Below are 18368 nucleotides of genomic sequence, written 5' to 3'. Positions count from 1 at the left end.
ACTTTTTAAATTTCCTCCAGTTTCTTCAACTTTTCTACTTGCTTTCCACTAACATGGTCTTATGTAGAGGAAAAAGTCTTTTTTCATTATTTTATCATTTAAGTAATATTTGCTAATTAAAACTAACCGTAATAATCACAATCATAATTTCTGTAATTTGCATCTTGACAAAAAGATTTCTTAAAAATACATCACAAACCAGGAACAATATGTTTCAGATTTTATGATTAATATATATGGATAGCGTAAGGCAATCCTCAAGAAAACTGAAAGGGAAAGATGAAAAAGATAAATGTATTTTAAAGCACCCTTAATATATAGTACCCAATCAACTAATAAGAAGGCTGTCACATTAATCAGAACAGCTTGAAGCTGCCCCATGTAATCTGAATCTAATAAAAACGGACAATCCCACCACTTAATTCAGGGTGTACAGGCTTCATCAGAACTCAAACCATGATCTTTGATTTCTCCAATCCACTTCAGTCAGTCTACATCACCTTCATCAGTCTGAAGAAGGTTATGACTACACCATCCCTGCCCATGGCAAATTACTGCCAGAGAAATGGTTTCACCCAGGGCACTTCATACCACATCAGGTAGTGCAAAATGCTGCCTCAGTAAAACCTTTGTTGGGAAGATAATTAATGGGCCAGAAACAAGGAGAACCCTCTTTGTGTATGCTGCTGCACTGCATATGACCACAGATCACAATTTTTTCATGTAGATATGTCACAGGTTTGAGCAGTATGAAAAATAAGTCAGCATACTTTAGCTTTCAGAAGAAAAAAAAATTTAAATTAAATGATAGTTTACTATCGAGTTGACAGAGGATACTTCTCCCTCTAATCATAACCACTCTGTTTGTATATAAACTTTTTCTCTCCCTTCTCCCCCCCCCCCCCCTTTTTTTTTTATTTCTTGTTAATTATCCCACAGGATAAGGAATGTACGAGCAACATTACAAGTAGGATATTTGTTCGTAAATGGGATTGGAAAAGGCAACTGAAAGACAAGTGGAAAGGTGAAGAGTTGAAATATCTGCTGGAGTCTTGTTTGTTTAGATTAGCAACTGATTACCACTTGCCCACATCAACTGCAATCAACAGTACTTATATTTACCCTTGGCATTTCCTTCTGAGCTATCAATCAAACATTTCTTTCCGGTTTTCATGTTAATGTCCTCTTCTAATCTCCAATATATGTGCACTTAGTCCCTAATTTGACAACACAAGTATTATTAAAAGTAAGAAACACTCAAATAATTTAGTGAATATGGGTGAATTTTTGTTCCTGATTCAAAGCTTGTGCTCTCCTTTGGAGTTTAGCTGAATCGAAGCTTCATTAAGGTCAAAATTGCTCCAAATACTTGAAAATTTACTTTTCTAATAAAAACTAATGGAGAGTATTTAAAGACTATTATTCTGTGTGTAGCAATAAATTATCAAACCCCAGTTTGTTTCCTGAAAATAATGTTTTAACTGAAAATACACTTACAGAGCTCGAGCTGTAGATCCATCAGCTCTTCCTGACAACTTAAAGATGTTTCATCTTTATGAGCATCCTCTAAATGTGAAAAAAGTGTGCAGATTATTAGTTTATATTCACTACAAAGATTTAAAATATACACTCATGCGTGATTCATTTCTTGGGATTTTTTTTTCTTTTTTCTTTTTTTTAATAAATTCCACTAACCTATTTCAGCAACTATTTAGTGCTGCTGTCCAAATATGAGCGTAGCAGAACCTACCATTCTCAAAGACTGCAAGCAATGCTAGCGTGTTTCCCAAGTACAGCAAGTACAAGACATTTCACAGGAGAGCTGCAGTGTTTGCAGCTGCACGCTTACATTGCATCTCTGGGTACACAGACATAACCTCTAGTTTGACCAGTTCTTCCAAATGAATTGCAACATGCAAAGAAATTTTCAGTGAGTTCCTAGTATTGTCAGAATTGCCTCCTCATTAGTATGATAGTCAGCTCCCGAAAATGTACTGAATTACTATTTTAAATACAAATATACCAAACTTTCAGACAGATAGAACCTTATGAATGACTTTTCAAAACCTAAAAGGCAGGCAAAGACTTTGCATTTAAATTGATTTTTTTTTTTTAAGGGTTTCCTGAAAAGCCCTATTTTCACAACCACACTTAGTGATATCTAGCAGGATACCATAAAATACGGGTAGCCTGGAATAGAACGGCATTCATTTACATACAGATGAGCTCATTACTATTGATTTTTTTTTATCAGCCTTGATTCAAAATTTGAAAGATGTTTTATGAAACTACATAAAATATTAAGCTATGGCCATTCTGTTATCAGTGTTTATCATTACTAACTATTTGTACAAGTTTTTACCTGCGTTTTAGTAACCATCATTTCATATGTTGATTTGAATCAAAATCATCCACCCTCCAAATCTTAATCTCTGTTAGGAAGTATTTACAAGTATAAAGTGCATTGCATTGCCTTGTCATGAGAAGTTTATGCTATAATATGACAAACTACCAAAATATAAGCTCATATTTTAATGGAACCAATATGCTACACTTTCTGTCAGGGAGATGTGTCTTCTACCTATCACTTGAACCCACATCAAATTTATGGGCAATCTGCAGAAACTTCCTTGAATAAACGTTGACTTCAAAAGGATTGACACACATCTTTTCAGAAGCCAGTTCTTAATGATTTTTTTTTTTTTTTTTTTTTTTTTTTACACAAACATGCACTGGCTCAGGAGATGAACCATTAAGAAATATCAACCAGAAGGATGCTGCACACCTTCAGTGGTGTTGTCAACTCTGCACTCAACTCTTGTCAGAAGAGTCTTGTCTTGACTGTTGTCAACTCTGCAGAAGACCACCATAATTAAATGACTGTTGATAATTTAATATGAAAACCTTAAAAGTTATCCAGAAAAAAAGTGTGTGTGTGTGGGGGGGGATTCTATCCTAATGCAGCAGTACAGACTCTGGAATGTGTGCAATAAACTCGACCACAATGTCAAAAATTATCCCTAAAGAAGTGATGTCCTCCTAAGCTGACGTGGTGTAACTGAACGAGGAGTCCCATGCCTCAAACAGCAAAAATATGATGCTATGAATGTAATGAGAGGTAAAGGTATTCACACTGTCCAATTAGTGCCCTTAGTCAGAAGCCCCCAGTGATGACCCGTAGCCCCTCATGTCACAGAAAGCCCAGCTCCTCCTCTTGCCTCACTTAGGTCTGTCCCTCACCTCACACCCTGCACGCTGCCACTTCGATGTACTTTCACCCTGACAAAAGACAGAGTAAAGCCTTTCACTGCTGTGAGATCCAACTGGCTTAAGCAGCGATTAAGCACACAAAATCAAAAGACGAACGCAAAACAAAACAAAAAAGCTTGGATTTGGCCACATACTGACTTAAAATAGCCCAGCTTGAGGGCCTAACCACAAAATTTCAGCAGGATTTCAAAAGGTGGTTTAGACACCGACACTGTTTTTTCATGCCAGCTTTTGATTTTTCTAAAGGCGTGGCAGTGTACAATCCTATTCAGATAGCTCTTGGATTACAACCCTTCCCATCACTGAGCATGAATTAATAATTTCTGAAGTGGCAGATTTTAGTTTAAACGTTGCAGTGCATTATTGTTAACATTACAGCCTCTGAAACTGCAGATTGTGTACTATTGTTCAAGAGTTTCCTTCCTGCAGAGTTTTTGGAGGAAACGAGCGTTCATGAACAAAGCTTTGCTAATTAGCTCGGAGCCTGCCTGTCTGAAGGGGCCATCAGTAATGAAAAATGAGACGCAATCAGCGAGAGACTTTAGAACACAAGAAATTGGCAAGAAGATCACAGCAAACCAAAACATAATTGTATTCTAAATATTGCATCAGCTTCAAAATTAAAAATATATAAATATGGGAAAATTCTTTAACACAGATGATAAGCATAATTGGAAGGTATAGAGAGTTGATTAACACATTCAGACAAACCCGTTGTATTTGGAATACATTATTCTTCTCATGTGCTGGTGGGTAAGTATCTAGCTTTCATTTCAACACTTTTTTATGAATTAGCCACGCTAGAAAACCATTGAGGGTATCAGCAAAAACTCACTTGAAATTCCATCTTTTGCACTTGAAATTTAGCTTATACAGACTTGACTGTTTGTCATTGAGAAGATCTCATATGCATCAAAACAGAACATTACACCAACAAGAGAGGTTTCTGCAGTGCTTAGCAGAACATTCCAGAGCAAAAGCAGAGATCTACCCCTGCGGAATGAAAGATGTCTTCCAGATATTACATTAAAATATTGATGCATCTTCACAATAATATAGCTTGAAACTGATAAACCACAAAAGGTATATCAAAAGCCCAGCTTTATAATCTGATTAATAACGACTATGTAATAGAAACACCCACTCCAAGATTAATCAACAAAATGATTGCAAACTTTGAGCACTGAGGACACAAAGCATTTAACAGTGATGCAGTTTATCATAAGGCCCTAATACACACGCAATCATTCAATTATGTCCCAAATTGTTTCCGAGAAACTGTTTATATTTACATGAAATGGTAGGGTTATCTAGACACCTAGACAGATTTTTCTAGGTTGTCTTTTTTTTTTTTCCCCCCTATGCTAAATTTCTCAGTAGAATTACAGAAAAAAATCTCCAATAGAAGGAACTTGTTTTTTTTATGCTCAGACTATTCCCATAAGAGAGATGTGTTATCAGAATCTCTGCACTGGAAATTAAAATAATTCCATTACATTTAACTTTCCAAAAACATTTTCTTTGAGCCAGGACTGTTGCCCTTTATGAATAAGCCAGCTAGAACTTGGACTAGGCTTTAAGAGAAGACACTTTCTTTTTCACTGTACCTTATATTTCAGTGATGTCTATACTCATTCCATGTTAATAGATGTGTCAAGGCAGACATCCAAAATAACAAAAGAAACTATTGCTGTAAATTTTCAAGTTCCAAGGAGAGAAAAAATAGTTGCTAACAAAAAGTCACATTTGGATTCTTCAGAGAAAAGCCACAGGCATGTATCAACATTTCAAATATTTAATCGAAGCTTTACTTAGTCTTTGTAAACCTGTCAAAGTTTGACTGTGACTAATTGTCTGGGAGATCACTGATAATTTCATAGAAGTCATCAAGGTCTATTGCATAAACTTCTACATGGAGTTGGAAAATCTATATTAGCATGAAAGAACATAAAATCTTCGATTTATAAATGGTTTGGGAATAGACAGAAGACGGAACTATTTAATAAAATACATACACCTATATAACACAGAAAATAGCTAATAATGTACAGAAAATACTTCTATGAGAATTGAAGGATTTTTTGTTTGTTTTTCCTGAAAGTATATGGAAGTAAGGAAATTGAGAGCAAACTGTGTACTATAAAGTTTATGCACCACATGTATTTTCTATTTACAACTTTCTGGCTTCTGTCATCTTTTATTTCAGAGTCATTGTGTCAGTTCTTTCTCTTCTGAAGGGCACAAATATTGGCTTGCCCTTCCTATACTGCTAGCACAAAACAACAGCCCCCAGGCACCAGGAACTATTTTCAGAAATATCACAAAGCAGTATTTATGCACATGTACACACACAGATGCATCATGTATAAGCACCTCACACAACAGGTCATTAAATTGGATGGAAGTGACAGAAAAAAAAAAAGAGAAATGAAGTAGAATCAGTAATCCGTTATTTGCTTCATGCAGTGGTAACGTACTACAGAGCATTTCTGTAACCATGAAAAAAAATCATAAAAACTGGACTGTCTAAACCTTCATGAGTCCAATGGGTTATTCATTTGACCACTGTCGCTAATTGTTCAGACAAAATGCCTAGTAAGATACAGTGCACATACATGTGCTTATTTTTTCAAACAGGTATTCCCAAGCAACTTGCAGGGAATGCATTTTACTGTATATACAGTTTGTAGGGCAACAGCAACAATCTTCAGCTGAGCCAAACTTCTGGACACTAAGAGTCCATATTAACTAACAGAAAGCTCCATGCAAAACGTAGCAGTCATTTTATCATGAGAAGATCCTAGTAATAAAAATAATTAAAATACAAGACAACATAAATGCACGTCTTCCAGGGCACTCTGCTGTATATTTCTGCTGTTCTTTGTATAGCCAGACTATTTTATAGTCCTCCACATCAGAGACAACACACCAGACTGAACAGATCACTGCTCTATATGGAAACTCAAAAATTTCTGCAAAGGAATTTTCCTCCACTGGTAAAGTAGAAGCACTTGGGTTTATCCCACAGGACCCAAAGTAACCCTGGATACTTTATCAAAACATTATGATATAAAAAAACTTCTAGCTTTCATGAAGAATGATACTGCTCATACTAATACCATTAGGACACTTTTTTTTTCTTTTTTCCAAATGGGGAAAAAAAAGATTTATTTTGATTTATCATTGAAAGAACTTGTACAACTGGAAGAGATACATATGGGAAATAACAATGGAAATCATTTGATGATAGTAACATATTTACTAATTGCTTCAATCCACAGGAAGCAAAAAAATATCCAGAAGTTCCTGGCTTTAATCCCCTTCTCACATCAACTTTTTGTTAATTAGCTATCAAGTAAACCTTTGTACATTATGCTTGTACAGTCCTCTGATATTCTGGTTGTAATACATAAACAGTTCCTTTTGCTTCCTTACGCCCTTTGGACAGAGTCTTCCCTGAGTAAGTATGTGGAATAAATTGAGTGTTTTTTGTGTATTTGTGTACTCAGTCATACTAGGTGGAAAGACCAATTTTTTCTATCTATACTCAACAAGATTACCTTTCCTGCGAGGAACTGTTCAATATGAAAGTAAGGAGAGCAAAAGATAGTTCGCTGTAACATTGTTTTGGTTTAGGTTCCTCATGAGGGTTGATCACATAATTCTGCTCTGCCTTTTCATTGGAAATCTGCCTCGAGTCTTGAGGGAAGCATGCAACTAATCAAGTATGTGCATAAAACTACTGTTTCCAGTAACACACTGCTGAAATTTAAATCAAAATTCATGCTTAATTTCTACAAAAGGGCAAAGTTTTCTGATAAAGATACAAGAAGTTTACAGCATTCTTACTCATTTTCTGAGCATTTGTACATACATTTCTAATGTTCACTTTTAGGTTAAGATAGGTTGGTTTGTTTAATCCGTGATAAACCTAAAGTATAATTCCACAGAACATATTTTGAATAATACAGTGAAAGGTCATCAAGAAGGCTAAATCTTCAAAATGAAAGTTGTTAGCAGGGAATATGCTCTTTCTTCCCCTCCAAACAGAGATTTATCATCTTGAACTAGTGCAGGTCCTTGAACCCTGAAGACAGGGAATAATCCTGTTCATATTTTTGTGCTCTTAGGGTTTTTCCTTTGTGGGTGTGTAAAGTTAATCATTTTGTACTATCCTTTTTGGCTAGCATTACATTTCTGTTTCAATCTTCAGGTATTCCCTCCAAAATGTTGCTGGAAATAAAAGGAGTTATTAAACATAGGACATAGTGACACTTTATGTCATGCTGACCTGATTTCCTGACCCTTCTTCATGTGTTATGACATTAGTTTATCTTTCTAGTATCCACCTGCATTATTTGCAACTGCCTGATTATCTAATACAGTAACACAGTACTTCCATGCACAAGAGTCTTACTTAGATTTAAATGCACTGTAAAACAAGTATGAAGAGGAGAGATCATACTTCATGCAAAACTTCGATATCACTATAAAGAAGAAAAATAGCCTAAAAATCATTAAAAATGAATGAATTAAAAGATTATAAATTTCTTTCATGGACTAGTGAGAAACATTCTTTTAAGTATTTTATTACAATAAATTACTTCATATTTTAAACAAAGTGCATTTTTCAAGACTGATTAACTATTATACATGTTTAAAATGTTAGCTAGAGTTTAACATATTTAAAAAATAAACTATAGATGTCTGCTATTGCTCAGTGTTTGAAATCTTGAATTTGGATTTTAAAAAAAAAGTCTTAATTTTTGTTTGAACTTGCCAATATTTGCCAAAATGTTTACAGTTCTTTCAACACAGAGAAGAGATTTAGAGCGGGTATGAGCAGTACCTGATTTTCCAGCCGTAATCTGTTTCATATTCTTTCTTTCAACATTCTAACTACGTGCTATGGATTTGATTTTTGAACGTACAAGTAACTAATGAGGGAAAAGGTCACATCAGATAAGGATTGGAAACACACCAGACTTTTAATCTGAGAAGTGACAACGCAGAAAACATATACCTCCTTCCCCGTAATGCAAATCTTGATTTTTTCTTAAGTGCACTCAGGAGTATCATGAAATAGGAGACAGCTGTACAATCAAGCAAGTTTTCTTACTTTCTCTCTGATGCTTTTTTTCCCTGCACTTACATCCCTTACATACCTACAGCCCACTACTCCTTGCTGATTTAATCAAGTTGCACTAGGAGAAAAAACATTCACAGAACACAAACTGATTGCAGTTGTATGAAATAAGATTGTTACTTTCAGGTTTCTCTCAATTTTCAATATTAGGTTCCTTTGTGTTTAAGTTTCTTGCCTTTTTTTTTTCGTCATTTCATACATTTAATAAAAAAGATTTCTTTCTCTGCTGAAGCAAATTCTATCCCAGAGAAAGTAAAATTACACATAAAATTAGAGTCACTAATACATTCATACATAAGAGCCCTAACATTTCCTCTAAGGACTTTCAATTTCATTTTTTAGGAAATCACAACAGGCGTTCAACGTTGTAAGACAACGTCCCATGGAGAATCCTTCACCTTTCTTGTTCTCTTCAGATTATAGTTACTGTCATACAAGAAGTCTGATTTGACAACTACTGTTTGATTTTGAATGGGAGGAACATGTTTATGTACACCCAATATTTTCAAGTTTCCGCTATGTTAATCATGTATAGCAAAAATACTCCACCAGAATCATGGAAGTAGAAAGGCTTTATTCTGTAGCTTTTATTTTTTGGAATTGCAAGAACAAACAAACGGAAAAAAAATACACTGAGAATACTTCCTAGGAGATGATGATTTAGAAGGGACAAAGTAAGAAAGGCTGAGCATGCCTGCTGGCTACACCAACTGCATCCTTTGTACGCGCGCCAAGCCCCTAACACCAAGACTGAGGTGTGGAATATTCTTACACCCTGACAAGGCCTTGGGTGATTTGAAGAATACACAGCTGAATGGAACAGCTCATTTCTTTAAAAATATCTTGTTTTACTTAAACTGATTTGTCTCTCTTCAGCTAAGACCCCAACCACTGAGATGGATAGACTATTCCTTTTGAAATGTCTTTCAGATAACCTGAAATTCACAGCACATTTCCTTGATATTTGACCTATTGTATAAGGACTGGCATTTAAAATCAAGGTTATGTAAGTCATGAATTCCTGAGATAATATAAGTACCTTTTAAAAAAAAAAAATAAAATCTATTTTAGAATAGGGTTCTTCTAGGAGTCCGGGGTGTTAAGCTCAAACCCTAACATAGCTCTTATTAAGCTCAAAAGAGGTTTATTCAGATTTTTCTTGCCTCAACAAGTACAAGCAACAATATTTCCATTTACAGATTAACATTCTGCAAGCTATTCAATAACAAGTTAAATGTAAATATGAGCAAACCCAACTGCAACCCAACTAGGTATGTCCTCTGCGGAGGTATGGATGAGTTTCTCTATGCTGTCACAAAATGAGAAAATAGCTCACAGATCCACACATGCAAATCCATAAGAAGGCATGTTTTTAGGAAAGTTTTTGTGAAAGAAACATTTCATTCAGATATACACAACACTACCTGCAGCCAAAAGTGCAAGACTCGTCACGCACTAATGGTTTCTGAAATGTTAATAGCTCAATTAAATGAGAAGGGAGAACTGGATATGTGGAAAGGGACCCATATTTTCAAGCTGTATGATTGAGACATGCAGTACAGCGTACATCAGTCTTTTCTCAGGTGCTTAAAGGTTACTGTAACCACTGTGTAATAAAACTGCCAAGTTATTGGGACACTATGTCCCAATATGGTGATTTCTCTCACCAGCCCTGTTAGCAGCTCTGAATGCTTCAAACTGTAACACTGAATAACAGGATTACAAGAAAAGAGACTTATGTAATATCTTTCACCTTGAAGGAAACTCTGCACAGCAAACCTGGGCAGTTCTGTTGGAAAATCTCTTTTCCTTTAACAAAAGATCCTGAAGAATTCAATAACATCTTCATCAATGTGGAGCCATAGTTGCCACGGATGACCTTAGTCCATTCGAAAACATCAGGTTTTCTCAAATTCAAGTTTAGTGACTGTATTTCTTTGTTTTGCCTTAGGTCTCTGCTACTAAACAATCCTAATGCACAAATAGTCACGTTTGCTTTTGAAATATTCTGATTAAAATAACATATCAGCACCCTGTTCCACTAAAGTAATTTAGCATTTGCCAAATTTTACTAGCATAACCTTTTCCTAAACTCTTCACTTTTAAGCATATGCTACAATCTTACTGTTCACTTTTAGTTGTCCAAAATTAAATCTACACTTTTACCTATAGGGCTGCTGAGAGCTCCCATGCAGCAAGACCATCCCTTGCTGCTGACACAGTCTACCATGTGCAGATTGGAAAAGAGGCCTGATGGGAACACACATGCCACCTTTTGAGCAGGTGGAACCAAGGAACTAGAACTTAGCCTACCAGCTTATACATGCACAATCAGCACAACTCTGCCAACTCACTGCAGGTGATCCATCAGTATCAGAGTATTGGTACCATACAGTTTTCTCCACTCGCTCACTTGGGCAGACCAGTTCCGACACCAGAGAACCAACATTTTACTTTGTGACACTTAAAATGCCACTTGCATGGACTTCACTGGGAGGTATTTCCATGCAAATGTAATTCTAATAAAATGTTTGCCATTGAGTTTTAATTAACTCAAAATTCCTTTGGTTGGTCATACTAAAAAGAAAATATCTACATGAAATTGATTATATATATATATATATGCGCAACAGTACTGCTAAATTCTTTACCTAACGCATCATCTCTCTTGAATAATCTTATGCTTAGGCTACCCTGAATTTAAATCTAAGCCAAAACCACAGTAAGAACTTTATACAAAGTAAGAATACAAAATTCATATAAATAAGAATAAGCAATACTTTCCTGCTTACATTTCTCTGAAAGTTAAAACAACCAAAGTTTACTCCCCAAGGCAAGTTTAATACGTCTGGGATTTCTAAATTACCATTTCTTAGGTTTAATACACATCCCAGAGGAAATGAAAGAAAGTTGTCTTAATGTATTTCAGCAGAGAGGTTGCTCCCCTGCCCGAAAGAGCATTAATTTTAAGGCTCTGCAGCTTTCTAACTTCCTTTTCCTCAACAAAGGACAATGATGAGGTCACCCAACACAGGTGCTTGTCTATCTCCTGAACCTAAAGTCAGCTGAGAGTATTTAAGCATGTTCTCACGTACTTTAAGGATTTTGTAGTCTTTAGTAAGCATCACTGATTGTCCTGATTAGCTGGTTGAGAAATTTGACAAAATGCACACTAGATGCATCTATTTCTGTTTTAATAAGATGGATAAACATGACAATATATAGTTCATAGAAAAAGCAGAAGCCCTTACCAGCAGGTAGCACCTAATCTCCCATTCAACATACATCATTACTACAGATAAAACAGTTAAACATTGGCTCGCTATAGATAGAAAGGTGGAATTATTGAAACCAAAGCAGCAGAAAAAAAACACACCACCACCAACAAAAAACAACACAAAACCCACACACATTTTAAGTCATCAGATAGATAAGTCTATAGTCTGTGGGCATATGCAGCCAGTGAGGTGACCCAAGGCTGAAGGAGAGGGATGGGGGGAAAAAAGAAGAAAAAAAAATATGAAAAAAACAAAACAAAACAAAACAAAAAAACACCAGAAGCTTGGAAAATGCAGCTAGGTCCACTAAGCACAGAAGTTCTAGAATGTTTTTGTTTTATCCTGTGATGGGGTTTGTTTGTTTGTTTTTTAATTCTAGCTGTGAAGACATTGACTGCAGAGCTAAGGTGAAAAATGCCATCACAAAGCAAATTAGGCATCATTTTGCCTTATCTAGCCTTGCTTTCCCTTGAAACAAATGCTTGAAACAAACAGAGGCAAGACAATGAAGTACATACAATTCAGCATATTTAATGCAGTTTTACCTGTAAACCTCCAATTTCTCCAAATGGTGCAATATTTACTTTTTTTTTTTTTACTTTTTTTTTTTTCTTTAAAGAAGGGAAAATCTCAACACTTCCATTTTAAGGATTTCTAGAAAGGCTTAAGTAGTATTATAATTCAGAAGTAAGTCCCAAATAACTTGTTTTGGCCCTACTTAAAGTAACTGGAAAAATTCTCAGGACTTTGGGTTTAGCTCCTTGCCATACTTGTTGCTTTTCCTGAAGCTGTAGCTGAGCTGCTGCCACCTCCTCACTACTTCTTTAGTTAAACTTGGACCAAATGAGAGCTAAAAAGTTCTCACTCACTACTCAGAATTAATGCAAGGTATCTACACTTGGCTTCTCAGTAGATCTGGAAACGGTGCAAAATCCCCTTGTGGCACTGCATGCACCCAACAGACCTGCAAGGGTTAATTTTGGTTCCAGTTCTTTCTTGCATGTGATCAGTAATGGTCTTACTCCTTTTTATGAGGTATATTCACCTAAACAAAACATTTATGTTTATCAAAATTACATTACTGGCCTTACAGGTGTTGCAATCAGACATGGTAGAGTTATTACAATTATCATGGCTACATACTGTGGCTCAGCTATAGCTGCACAACACCATGCGAATCCTGGCCCGTAACAACATCCTTTCATCCTCTTTCAGCTAGATTAAAGCAAAAAACAACCAGTAATCACATCTCTATCAAAGCCATATTATAATTCTACCAATACTTTCTTGAATACCAAACTTTAAAAAAAAAAAAAAAAAAGAAAAGTCTGCACTTGTTTCCTCTCATCACAGACTGATTCTTACAATGAACTACAATAGGGCTGCACCATATTTCTTTCACTAGAAGTCAGAGAATGCCTGAAAAAGAGAATTCTTCCAAGTACACGCCTTGATGGACACTACAGAATTCACCCCTCAGTTCAGGTTTCATGGATTAGCTGCTGTCAAGCTGCAAACTCTGATCAAAGCCTTAATTGACATAGCCAGGACATTCACAATGCTCAATGTGATTTTTTACATGACATTAAAAATAATAATAATAATAAGAGAAATTTCACACTACATATTTCCATGCCCACAGTTAGATTTAAAAAAATAAAAATAAATTTAAAAATCTCAAGATGCCAATGAAATCAATGGCAACACTGAAGAAAACAGACATGTACCTCCACTCACTAGATTAGATCAGATGACATTATTTTTTTTAAATCTCTTATTATCCCTTTTCTCTGGAATTTGTAATACATACTTACATGCAATATACATGTATATACATACATATATATATAAATACACATATAATTGTGCTTTCAAAGCTTCCTAAAGCTATTCAGATGCTTAATTTCAAAAGAAGTTTATATAGTTAAAACTATGCTAGTCATGATAATTTAATTATTTTTCTATTGATATTTTTTACTACTGCATTTCACACTTTACTTGATTATTTATGGGATATTGTAATGAATTTCTAGTGCTTTATTGCATTTAGTAAACAAAATAGCAAATTACGGAAGTAGAGCAATAAAATTCAGGTGATTTAGCAATAAGGCTGAATTTTAACTAAATTATGGGAAGATAGTTTTGAAGATGCTAAAAGCAGGATGGTTTACTCAAAGGCAGCAAACAGTTCATTCCTGTCTGGCAAAAATGAAGAAAATGTTCTAGTAGTTTCATCTGAATTAAAAAGAAGAGGAAAAAGGAAAAAAAAGCAGAAAGTAATTTTCCCCAGCAGAATTAATACAGATTACTGCATATTGTAAGGTAGTTCTGGGGAGAAAATGAAAACGAACATTCCAGCAGATTCCCCTGCTATCAGCATTTCTTCAAGCTTTCATTCCCCTAGAGAGACATTCACAAAACGTACAAGTGATGATGGTGGAAAAAACCCTCAACCCCAATATACATAATCCAAAATGTCTAAAAATATTAATACATGCAAAATATTTATACAACTCTATACAACTATATTTATACAGCTTGCCATTTATGTATAAGTTAGAAGATTTTTCAGATTCATATTCCCTTTTATAAGATGCTTCAGATCTGTAATATTGATACTGAATTTTTAAGGACAGCATTCCTGGATTTGCCATTACTTGGGAAAACTGCATTACCAGATTGCTTGAGTAGCGATGTTTCGTTCTTGGCTCAGGTACCATACACTGGCTCTACCTTGGTTCGAGTGTCCTGGTGGTTCTTTGCTAGACACAGCCTCTCTGGCATTACAACCCAACTCTTCCACCACAGGAATGGGGTCGTTTCCTCTGGACAAATTCACTTTTGAAATTCCTAAAGAGGTCAGTGGCTCTTCTCTGAACCACAGGAAAGCTCTTCTTGTATTCTACCTAATTAATAAGCTAATGTCTTCTCTTTAGTTAAGACCTCAGCAATTTGGCTTCCCTGCAACATATGCTGATGGGTCGGGTTGTCTTTGGAGCGTCTGAGCAAGCCAGAGAGCAGAGCAAGCAGACAGATTAGGCTCCTTCCCTCTAAATGTAAATATGGTAATATCCCAGGAGAGTAGCCCATGATAATATAAGGCATGTGCACACTCTGTACAGGTATCACTCTGCAGGCAGTAAAAGAGTATCTATAATATACTACTTGTTATTCCTTGCTTAATATATATCTAGTATTCAGTTGCCATATACTCAAACAATTGAAGTTTTCCCAGAAATGAACTAAGTTCTAACAAAAAAAAAACTCAACTATTTCAACCAAAGTCAGGGTGTCTTCATTCTAAAAATAACATCTGCTGCTATGGCAAATTATATGCAAACCAACAATATTAGATTGTGCTTTTTTTTTTTTGTCTTAATATTTATTTTTCTTTCTCTCTCCAGCCCTCTCTATTATTCAAACAGACATTCCAGTTTACTTCAGCCATGGAATAAAATCCCTGGGTTTTGTGAACCTAATTTACTTTCATTCTAGATAACAGGAGCATGAGATTATTTTTGTTATTAGTATCTCCCTTCAGCTTTCTGAAGATAGGAGTAACAATTTAAATATGATGTTTCAGAAATACCATATTCTCCTGACTACACTAAAATAACCCAATTAAATAGGAAGACCAAAGGCTTTTTGTTGCTCATGCAATGACATTGTGGAGCTTTTATTCTCTTATGGAATATAAAGGGGAACAGAAATACAGCATACTATGTGGTCCAAGATAAAACAGACACTCTTCTTCCCTAAAAAGCATGCACCACTTGCAAAATGGTGCACATACAGTGAATGTAATTTTTAAAACATACATCTTTTTTTCCTTAGAACTAGTCCAGGTAGTGTGTTAACTTACACAATTGATGCATCCACACGTGAGATGGAGGATAGAAAGCTAGCAACACCGTGATCCAATATAACACAAACGCAAATGACAAAGTGACAGTGATGACTGAGATGACAAATGACAACATTCATATTAATAAGCGCTAGATGACATTCAATCACTGTTCAGTCCTGGCTACAATGAAAGATAATACAATGTTTAAGCACAGCAGCAGCAGAGAGATGACAGTGTGGTTTTTTAACAGCTTCCACAACTTAAAAAGTCAGCAGGAAAGGGACAAGGTTACACACATCTATAAAGATCTCCTGGAAGTGCTCCCTGTGCAGAGATGAAATAGGTTCTTACCCTGAAATGGAGGCAAGAGAAACCTCTGCACCTTCTACGCCACCCCTTCAATGCAGGTTTTGCAGATTCAAGTCATGGCCCAAATTGCTCAGCTGATCCCGCTCTGAGTGGGGACAGCAGGGCTCACAATGGGAACATCCAAACTCCCCTCTGCTCCTCGTTACCTCCCCCTGCCATTGCTCCCTCTCTCCCAGCCTCCCCACAGGGAGCTACAGCATTTATTTCAGCCCCACTGCCAACAAGAGCACGGAAAAATCCTACCCTTTCTTCAAAGTGGGTTACCTTTCCCCCTCTGGGAATAGACCCCATGCCAGCCCCAAACCATTCCATGGTAGAGCTCCCGGGTGCAAGCCCACGCCGTGCCCAGGGAACGACTAAGTTGGAGGAGCACTTCCCAACACCTGGCTCTGCTTACAGTGACAGCACAGGCACAGTCTGGTTGTCCCAGGCTTGGGAGGGCTTCTCCTGCTATGTGCAGGAGTGTTACAGCTGCGGCAGCAGCACAACCTCTGGCCAGCTGAAAGGCATTTAAGTCACACTGACATATTGACCCACTAGGCACAGGCTGGGCTTTCATCATCAGGGAGAACCACATTTCCCAAGAAAGGCATCGGATAAATTTAAACCTAACTGGAAACTCAATTAACAACATATGTAGGCATAGATTGATAACATTAAGGATCCAAAACTTGCCACAAACATCAATAAATTCAAACACTATGCAGCTGGCTCTGGTTTCCACTGACATGTGCACACACATTTCCCCAGTTAGCCCAAGCTCTTCAATGATTATAAACCTTTCCTATGCTCTGGTATTGTATAGCGTATCATCAAGCAATTTTTGCATATGGCCACGGAAGCCAAATATTTACTCTGTTACTTGTATTAGCAAAAGGTGTGTTGCACGTAGCATCTTTCATGCACAGGTAAATATTATATACAAATTAACTAGGAAATATCATGAGCTAAGTGCCACATTTTTGCAAAGTAAAATGGAAACATACGCAAGCAGCTTGCATTAAAAAAGAAATGGGATGTACACTTTTTTCCATAAAAGCCAGGAGATACTCGTTGGCAGCCAAGGGATTTGCTATTGCAAAAGGTGGAAAAAATCAAAAGAAAATGTTGACTAAAAGAATGAACTGCAATGTTCTGTTTGTTACTGCTGATGGTTTTTACTGCAGTTATTTGAAGACTGTGATAACCCAGACAAATCATAATTTAGGAACACTGAGGCACATACACTCCAAAATATTAAAGCAACATATATTTTGATACAGAGTGTTTTATCACCTTCCCCTGTAGAATTGCTCATAGCACATCAATAGAATAACAAAACACTTTCAGAAAAAAGCAAGAAAAGAAAGCAGGAAGTCTGTAGGAAGTTACGATTTTGTTGAAAAGCTGCTAATAATCAGGTATCTCAAGTAAAGAGTTCAGCCTGTGAGAGCTTGCTATTTATGTTTTGTTTCTTTTGTCTCCTCTCAACTTTTTTTTTTCCTTTTTCCAAAGGCCCAAATGGACATCATGATTGAAAGAACGACTAGACTCTGGTTCGACAAGGCATTTACCTTATACCTTCAGTGCAGTAAAAAAAAAAATAAAATAAAAAATGTGTAAGTAGTGTGTGGCTAATATACAAGATGGCACATTCGAGTCTCGGTAAATGCTTTGGTCTCACGTTTGAATTTGCTATGGTCTCTCTGTACTTGGAGCTTTGCAAACAGAGATTAACCCCACTAACAACGGAGTAGAACATGGGACATCGGGCAGGATAGGCAGCAGAGTCTCATACAATGCAGCAAAATGGCTCATAAAGACTGTGGAAAAGAGCACCCAATTGTCCATGGCTGGCCAAGTGGCCAATATGCTTAGAAAGAGATGCTGCAATGCACCTAGGGGATGTGCAGCTACCCCCTGTGGCAGCTGCTGCAGTGCTGGCTAAATGCAACGCCTTGCACTGCAGGAGGGCTTCCCCGCTGAGCTGTGCTTGAATGCTCACACTATAATGCATATGCTTTATAGAGCAACGCAAATTAGTGAGACAGTCTGTTTTCAGATTAAGCTTTTTCCAATAAAATCTATACCAAAGGATCCAGTCCAATGCCATTATTACATAATTCCTTGTTGGCAGAAGAGAGTCCTCTAGGTACTTCCAGAGCTCTTTCAAAACAACAAAAATGTATATGTATCTATGAAACATTGATGAATCAAGTCCTGCCGTGTCTGAGTAAACATGCAATTTGGATTTAGCGTAATGTTTTCTGAATATTCAACAATCAGTTGATTGTGGAAAGCACTTAGAGTTTAATAGCCGTATTAAAGCAAAATACACTTGCCAGGAAATTACTCAAAAAATTCTCATGATGTATTAGCAGGTATAAGGATGTGGTTTCTGACAATATTTGAGTTCTCTTCCTCAAGAACTGAATCCTCTCTCCTTCAGTGAAGATCTCTCCTCCCTTTTCTTTTGTAT

At 36.4% G+C, this 18368-nt stretch overlaps 1 protein-coding gene across 1 annotated transcript in view; it reads right to left on the bottom strand.

Moving 5' to 3' along the window:
* Positions 1 to 18368, bottom strand: part of TENM1 (teneurin transmembrane protein 1) — an 854834-nt gene that overhangs the window by 779779 nt on the left and 56687 nt on the right. The window contains exon 3 of the mRNA XM_080553265.1: positions 1498 to 1566. The gene's annotated coding sequence lies outside the window, so the exon portion shown is untranslated. The remainder of the gene's footprint in view (positions 1 to 1497; positions 1567 to 18368) is intronic.

The sequence above is a fragment of the Anser brachyrhynchus genome (genome assembly GCF_964034855.1).
Source record: "Anser brachyrhynchus genome assembly, chromosome: 13".
NCBI classification, from domain to species: Eukaryota; Metazoa; Chordata; class Aves; order Anseriformes; family Anatidae; genus Anser; species Anser brachyrhynchus.
This window is presented reverse-complemented; position numbering and strand designations above follow the sequence as displayed.